The 9,176-nt window shown below is 42.5% G+C and overlaps 1 pseudogene; it reads right to left on the bottom strand.

Moving 5' to 3' along the window:
* Positions 1 to 8,752: 8,752 nt before the first annotated feature.
* On the bottom strand, positions 8,753 to 9,081 carry LOC114040034 (annotated as a pseudogene).
* Positions 9,082 to 9,176: the final 95 nt, after the last annotated feature.

Raw genomic sequence — 9,176 nt, forward strand, 5'->3', positions numbered from 1 at the left:
TCCCCAGAGCATTAACAGTCTCCTAAATTAAATTCATGATTACTCAGAAGTGATTGGCCCAATCAACCACAATGGATGAAGAACCTGCATTGCTTTGAACCTGACATGTAGTTACATGGACAGAGCATTGAATTAGCATTCTTAACCATATGTATCTTAGACAAGCATTACTGATGGGTCAGATTTGGAGAGGAGGGGGATATTGAGCCAGATCACAATCAGGAATGATTCAAAGTCCCTCTTTCATACCAGGATCTTTCTGATGATTTTGTGAATCATGGGTTTCTGTGATCTCAAAAGAGCCATGAGCAGACCATAGATGCCCTAGAGGACTGTGGTTATATTCAAGATGGGTGCAGGTATATCAGCACTGATATATCAATGATGACTCTCTGGGAAAAGTGGCCTCTAGGACATCATAGGAGACACATGTGACAGGAAGAGCTGAATGAAAGAAGAAAGCATTAAGTGCTTCCTCTATGCAGCACACTGTGCTAAGTCTTGGGGATGTAAATAGAAAAATGAAGCAGTTTGTGCTCTCCAGGAGTGTGTATTCTAATGGGGGAAATGACGCAGAGGGAAAATTGCAGCTGTAAGTCAAATGGAAAGATCCCCTGGTCCAGAGGGTGCAGTGGCAAAGCAGATGGTCAGACCTGTTATTTAATGTCATTTTCACTGATAAGATATCCACTTCTGGTTTGAACCATTGGCCAGGGCCAATGACTTTGGTAGCCAGCACTTTCTTTTCTGGGTCCATGCTATGTCCATGTAGCTGTGGCCATGCCCTTGCAGAAGAAGTGACCAGGCTGCATCTCCTCAGAGGTTGCTTCTCAGGATGATGGTTGTGGGTACCAGGCTGGAAGCATTGTTATTCCCAATGTTCTTGGGTTCAGGGTCCTGGCCTATCTCCATTAGGATCTGAGGGAAGATGGTGGTCAAGGAGTTAGTTGGGGTTTGACCTGTCTGACACATACTGCCTCCTGTCTCTCCCTTAGGGTACCCTTCTGGCTACTTCAGCTAGAAAATGATGCTTCAACAGTTCATATACAGCTGTGGGGCTCAAAGAAGGTTCAAGGAACCAGGGGAAATCTCCTGCATATGAATGACTTAAGCTTTAATAGGAGGCTTACAGGATGACCTGGACAAGGACTGTGCAAGATAGACATGTGGAGGAAGGAACCAGCCAAGGAGGTCTCAGATTCATTGAATCATCAAAGTGTATTTAGCAGGTCTGTATCTCAGTGAAAGGGCTCAGCCCAGAGGTAGAGATGTGGGTATAATCCCTTGAGGACTGATTATTGAAGCCAAAGATCTGGACAACCCCACCAAGAGAGGAGAGAAGAAGGCAAAGGATACACTGCTGTCATGCCTACATTAAGGGAGGGCACTTCTTAACTTGCTGCATGATTTTGGGAAAGTCAAGGACCCTCTCTGGTCCCCACTTTCATCCTTTGTAAAACCAGACCATTAAACCAAGTAACTGAGTTTCCTGTGAGTTCTGAGATTTGGGGATTCCAGAAGTTGACACTTCCATAGCACTTGGGTATTAGAACTGAATGCTCTGTGAATCTCTCTCTATGTTTAAAATAGGTGTCTGAATAATGCCTCACACCTTAGCAGTTCTTTCTATTAATCACTCCCTGGAGTCCATTGGTTAAGTACAAATGGCAGCAGGGGTATTGGAAAATAGGCCAGCCTTGGGATCCAATGATCTGGGTTCAAATCCTGACTCTGACAAATACTAGCTGTGTTACAATGGACAAATTTCTCATTTCTCTGGGTAACTTTCTGTTAAATTTTTCTCCCTTCCATCAATTAACAAACATTCATTTTCTTTTCCTTCAACCTTCTTCTACTTTCTAGTTGAAGAAAAGAAAACTAAAACCTTATAAAAATGTGCAAATTTTCCAAATTGATCTTGACACACAAATTGTCTTTTGTGTATGTGTGATATATGTGTGTGTGTGTGTGTGTGTATGTGTGTGGTATGCATATGTTGTGTTTGTATGTGTTGTGAACATGGTGTATGTGTGTGGTGCACATATTTATGTAGTGCCTATATGTGCATGGTGAATGTATGCTGTGTGTGCTCTATGTGTTTGAGTATTTTGTGTGTGTGTTTGTGAAAGATTGTGATCACTGACACATCGCCTCTGGGTAAGGAGCTGGGAGCATTTTTCATCATTAGTCTTCTGGAATTGGCGGGTGGGCATTGTGTTTTCCTGAGTCCTTTGGTTTTTCAAAGTTGTTTGTCTTTCCGGTTTTGCAGTTAGTATCTCCACGGTTCTCAGAGGCCTGCTTGCTTCATTTTGCATCAATCAGTAGAGATCTTCCCACATTCCAGGCAACATTCTAAGGCTTGGAATTATAGACCTCTCTTCAATTCCCATTGGTGAAAGAAGTTCTCCTGCTGGGAGGTTCATGAATAGGTGAAATCAAGGGGAAGAACATGAGGATAGTGACAGGTCTGTGGGTACCCTCACTGCACTCCTATTGTCTCTAGGCCACCCAATTTTAGCTGTACCGTAGGAGGACCCAGTCCAGGATTGTGGAATGTTTAGATTGGAAGGGAGGTTCTCTATGGTACGTGACCAGGGGCCAGAGGAGGAGCAGACTGAGATCTGTCTTCAAGAATCTAAAGGAATTTACTTATTCAGTGCTATACCAGTCAAACTACCAAAAATTATTTTATAGAATTAGAAAAAATAATAACAAAATTCATCTGGAAGAACACAAGGTCAAGAATATCAAGGGAATTAATGAAAAAAAATGCAATGGGTGGTGGCCTAGCTCCAATTGTATTATAAAGCAGCAATCATCAAAACTGCTTGGTACTGGCTAAGAAATAGAGTGGTGGATCAGTGGACTAGGTTAGGTGTGCAAGATACAGGAATCAATGACTATAGTAACCTACTGTTTGATAAACCCAAAGACCCCAGCTTCTGGGGTAAGAACTCACTATTTGACAAAAACTGGGGGGAAAACTGGAAAAGAGTACGGCAGAAACTAGGCAATGACTAAAATCTCATACCCTAGTAGATTATTACCTTATCTTAATAAGGTTGAAATGGGTACATGATTTAGACATAAGGGATGATGCCATAAGCAAATTAGCCAAGCAAGGAATAGTTTACTTGTCAGATCTATGGAGAAGGGAAGAATTTATGACCAAATAAGAAATAGAGAACATTATGAAACGCAAAATGGATAATTTTGATTATGTTAAATTGAAAAGTTTTGTACAAATTCAACCAATGCAACTGAGATTAGAAACAAAGCAAAAAGACACAAACAATTTTTACAGCCAGTGCCTCTGATAAAGGCCTCATTCTTCAAATATTTAAAGAACTGAGTCAAATTTATAAGAATACAAATCATTCCCTAATTGATAAATGGTCAAAGGATATGAACAGGCAGTTTTCAGATGAAGAAATTAAAGCTATCTACTGGCATATAAAATGCTCTAAATCACTGATTGATTAGAGAAATGCAAATTAAAACAACTCTGAGGTACCATATCATACCTATCAGATTGACTAATATGATAGAAAAGGAAAATGATAAATGTTGGAGAAGATGTGAGAAAACTGGAACACTAATGAATTGGTGGAGTTGTGAACTGATCCAACCATTTTGGAGAACAATTTGGAACTATGCCCAGAGGGCAATCAAACTATGCATACCCTTTGATCCAACAATAGCACTTCTTGGGCTATATCCCAAAGAGATCATACAAATGGGAAAAGGACCCACATGTACAAAAATATTTATAGCAGCTCTTTTTGTGGTGGCAAAGAATTGGTAATTGAGAGGACGCCCATCAATTGGGGAATGGCTGAACAAGTTGTGGTACATGAATATAATGGAATACTATTGTGCTATAAGAAATGATGAGCAGGCGGACTTCAGAAAAAAACAAACAAACTGGAAAGACTTATATGAACTGATGGCGAATGAAATGAACAGAACCAAGAGAACATTGTACACAGTAACAGCCACATTGTGTGATGAATGACTTTGCTAGACTTGGCTCTTCTCATCAATGCAAGCATCTAAAACAACTCCAAAATACTTTTGATAGAAAATGCTATCCACATCCAGATATAGAAATATGAAGTCTGAATGGAGATGGAAGCAGACTGTTTGCTCTCCTTTTGTGGTTTTGTTTTATTGCTTCATTCTTGTGGTTCCTCCCATTAATTCTAATCTTTACATCGTGACTAATGGGAAAATATTCTTTATATGAATGTTTAAGTAGATCCTATATCAGATTGCAAGCCATCTTGGGAAGAGGGGAGGAGAGAAGAGGGGGGAGAAAATGTAAAACTCAAAATCTTATAGAATTGAATGTTGAAAACTAAAAATAAATTAATTATTAAAAAAAAAGAAATGATGAACAGGCAAATTTCAGAAAAACCTAGCAATTCTTATGTGAACTGATGCTGAAAGAAGTGAGTGGACCCAGGAGAACATCATACGCAGCAACAGCAACATCGTAAAACGATCAACTACGATAGACTTGGTTCTTCTCAGCAATGCAATGATGTAAGACAACTCCAAAATACTCATGATAGAAAATGCTCTCCACGTCCAGAGAAAGAACTCTAGAGCCTGAACGCAAATGGAAGCAGACTATTTTCACTATTCTTTTTTTTGTTTGTTTCTTCTTTCACATGATTTTTCTCTTTTGTTCTGATTCTTCTTTTACAACGTGACTAATGTGGAAATATGGTTAATGTGATTGTACATGTATAACTTATATCAGATTGCTGTTTTGGGGAGGGGGGATGGAAAGGGAGAAAAATTTGGAACTCAAAATTTTACAAAAATGAATGTTGAAAACCATCTTTCCTTGGAATTGGAAAAAATGAAATACTATTAAGGGAAAAAAATAGAAAAATCTGAGGGGCCATAATCTGGAGGAAGCATCGATCATCTGCTTGGCTCCAGTGGGTAGAACCAGGAAACACAGGAGCCTGGAGTCATGGACAGCACACAGGCTGCAGTCAGAGGATCTGGGTCCAACTACTGCTTCTGAAGCTTGCTAAGGATGCCACCTTAGCCAAATGATTTAACCTCCCAGTGCCTCAGTTTCCTCACCTGTAAAATGAGGAACTAGATGATCTCTGAAGTTTCTTCTGGCTCTGGAGCTCTGAGCCTTTTGTCCTAGCCTGCAAGGAGCCTTCCAGTCAAGAGAAGCTTCCTCACGCACCCAGAGGGCTGCTGTCTCGCTGTGGGAGGGGCCTCAATGCAAGCCTCCTGAAAAACTGGTGGCCACACATAAGATAGTGGGCAGGTCAGTGTAGGCGTGGATTGGACTAAGTGCTGCTGAGGCCCCTTCCAGGTCTGGCCCCTTACTGTCACTCTATCATCTTCAGTCCATTTTCCCATGGATACACACTCACAGCACATACAAGTGCCCCCACTCCTGTGATTGCTTTCTGACAAAATGGAGACTTGAGGGTGTAATTGAATTTGGTTGAGGCTCCATTATCTTTTAGGCTAGGCTTGATCCCTCTATAAATACTGAATTACTCTATGCTGTTTATTTAGCTTTATATACAGAAGCCCCTGGATGTGTTTCCACAGAAGGTCCATCCCCCCCTCCACACCCAGGGAGGATGGAAAGATGGATCCTAGCCCTGGGGGCATCCTTAAGAGGCTGAGGCAGAGGGTATATGGTGCCGAAGCTCTAGGAATTGGGTTTTTTTTCTGAAAAGGTCCTCTTTGGGTTAATGTCCACATGGACATCAATGGTGAGGGATGTCACTGGGGGTAGGGGAAGGCTGCCTCATGAGCAGCAATGGTGTGGAAGCTTGTCAGAGGAGAGCAGGGAAACTTCCACAGCTGCTGCTGAAATAGCATCTTGACGGACAGCTCACATCCGCTTCCTTTGCCATCTGCTGCTTGAACTGGAGGAGCCCGAAAGAGTGGGACCATAAATGGAAAGGATGGCTTGATATACCCTCCCCAGAAAGCCTTCTCCTGGAGGCTGGTGCCAAGGCTCCAGATAGTCAAGAGAACCTGTCCTGCTGCCACTGCATAGCTGTGTGGCCTTGGACAAATCCCTTACCCCCTCTGAACCATAGCCTTCTTAGTCAATCAACAACCATTTGTTAAGTGCCTACCATGTGTCCAGCACTGTGCCAGGGGCTGGAGATGCACAGGCAACCAGGAAACAGTCCCTGACCTAAAGGAACTTGTCATCTATCAAGGAGACAACATATATGTGCATAAGCTTTTAATAAGATATACAAGAGATTATGGTTGTTTTTGTCATTGGGAAGGGTAGGCATAAGTAGTTATTGGGATCAGGAGAAGCCAGGAAAATAAGAGAATAAGCATTTGTATAGCACCTACTACAAGTAACACACTGTACTAACAACTTCACAAAGATGGTCTTATTTGATCCTTACAACAACTCTGGGAGGAAGGATTTTACAGACTGAGGAAACTGAGGTAGACAGATGTGAAGTGACTTACCTAGAATCACACATCTAGTGTGAGACCAGATTTGAACTGGGGTCTTCCTGATTCCACACTGGAGCTCTATCCACCGAACCACCCAGCTACTCCTCTCAAAGGTCTCAAAGGTTACATCCATTCAGAAAGTTTGATGTGAGGGATGTCATTGGCAGTTTCCTCTGGTGTTGGTGTCTTAAAGACCCAACAGGACATTGGCAGTGAGTGTGGGAGCTGCCCAAGCATGCAGAGAACAGTTCAATGTGGGACAGAAATAAGAAAAAGATCAATGTTTAAAATACTTTTATTGAGTTGAAATAACAGTGGGCTCAAAAACAATTAGATGAATAAAGCTGCCTCAATGATGTTTTTTAATTAAATAAAAGTTTTAAATTAATTTCACAGCTTTTAAATCATGTCTATTAACTCAATAAAGAACTTTAAAAATCGAATTAGTTGCCTTCAAACTCGGTATTTTAAACCCAATTAAAGTTTTTTTTTAATTATATTTTAACCCTTCAGTTGAGCTCTGCTCTGCATTTTGGCAGGTCCTTTGTTCACTTCCAAATTGATTCATTGCTAAGTTCTGCCTTTGCTTGAGTGGTGATAATACAGCTGGTTACACTCTGTTGAGGGACTCTCTCTCTCTTTCTCTGTCTCTCTGTCTCTGTCTCTGTCTCTCTTTTTCTGTGTGTATGTGTGTGTGTGTCCATCCAATAAACAATGAACCTCATCTGCACTCCCCTTCAGCCTGAGCCACCAGTCATGGACAAAGTGGAAGGCAATGCGTCATGTGACTGGATTGAGACGCTGCATTTCTGGCCACTCCACTCAGATCTCCCCTGGAGCACAAGGCACAGAAGGTAGGATGTTGCAATCAGTCCTCAGTGTCTGTTAAGATTCAGGCACAGAGACTTCAGCTCAGAGGGGGATGATCACACCTGATAAGATGCCTCCAGTGACTGACTAGGCTCATGGATACCCAGGTCTTCTGAGTTCACTTCTCCTGGGCAAGCAAGAAGTGACAGCAGATCTCTCCCCCTCCCCCTCTCCTCCTCTCCCTCTTTCTCTGACTCTGTCTCTGTCTGTTGGATTCACTTTCTCTCTGTTTCCAGGCAGCCACTGAGTCCATAGCTCAACCTAAGCATATACATTATCAGAGATGTTTTTGTTTTTAATAAAAACATAAAAATATAAGTTTAAAATTACTTTCCTAGATAGAGAATGCAACTCTACATGATGTTACAAGCTTTCCTGTAATGGCCTTGCATTAGTGGAGCCAGTCTTACACAGAGACAGAGTGACTATTCCCTGGGGAGCAGTGACTAACTCCTGGCTGGGTATGCTGCTCCCTAATGAAAGCAGGCCAGGATATATTTGAGGGGTGTTTTGCAAATCAAGTCAGACAGACTTTAAACCAAACAGAAACAGCAAACAGGAAAAAGCTGCCTACCCCCACCTACCAAGCTAGAGGACAGAGAAGAGGCAGGATGACGGAGGTACAGGAGCAGCTGAGACACCCAGGCATTCACAGGAGACAAAATCAATTAATTAATAAGTCAACAAGCATTTAAGTACCTGCTGTGTGCTGGGCGCTGTGCTAAGCACTGGGGATGCAGAGAAAGACAAACAAAAAAATCAAAACCAGAACCAGAACCTTTACAAGGACCCTGACATCTAATGGAGATGAAATGCAGATCTCTAGGCTGGGAGAGGCCTGCATGAAGGGGGCATTGGAGCTGGGAGGGAGGAAAGAACCTGGCAGTGGCATTTGGGGGTAAGTCAGTCAACTCTCTGCTCATTAGGTGAGCGCCCTACACCATTCAACCAAGTGCTCTCATCCAGAACCTTCTAAGAAGTGCTTGTATCAGGAAGCTCACTACCACACATGACAATGCCAGAGCATTGATTCAGGGACAACTGGTGAGGGCCGACTCTGTGCAAAGTGGTTTTAATCAATTAAGTCATTTATTGAGTTAGTCATTCAGAAAGAGTATGCCTAAGTACCCCAGGAAACTCTCTATGATGAAGTTGCAGAGTAAGTACTGATCCATGCTCCCTTCCTCCCTTCCTCACACCCTTCCCTCCCTTCTCTCCCTCCCTCCCTCCCTCCCTCCCTTCCTTCCTTCCTTCCTTAGTTCCTTCCTTTCCTCTCCCTCTTTCCCTTCCTCTTTCCTCCCTCCTTTCCCCCTTCCCCCTTCTTCCTCTCTCCCTCCCTCCTTCTTTCCTTCCTTCCTTCTTTTCTTTTTTTTTAATAACAATTTGTCTTTTCATTGACCACCTTAGCAAATTATGCCTTAACAGCAAATTTCCGAAGCAGGTTCAGGTGTTCCTTCCTCTGCTGTTTATTGGTCTTCAGGCTTTCCTTGTGCTTATTAAGCCTGCTGCACATGGTCTTCTTGGGCCAAAGGGATAGGGGTTTGTATTTCTTCCCCTTATAGAATTTTCTGAGGTTCTCTTTCTGTGTCTGGTTGATGACAGTCAGAAGTCGGGCAATAGATTTTCAGATGACTCAGATCTTAGAAAGGTTGGAAGCAGTGCTGCGATGACCTTGGCCACTATCAATTATAGCTCCTCCTTCTTCTTCCAACAAAGATCCCTGGCCTTGATTTTTGCCATGATCATGGATCAGCCACACCGCCACCTGGCTTCAAAAGGAAAGAGCCCTCCTTCCTTCCTTCCTTCCTTCCTTCCTTCCTTCCTTCCTTCCTTCC

This window comes from Vombatus ursinus, unplaced genomic scaffold (genome assembly GCF_900497805.2).
Source record: "Vombatus ursinus unplaced genomic scaffold, bare-nosed wombat genome assembly UNPS02012622.1, whole genome shotgun sequence".
NCBI classification, from domain to species: Eukaryota; Metazoa; Chordata; class Mammalia; order Diprotodontia; family Vombatidae; genus Vombatus; species Vombatus ursinus.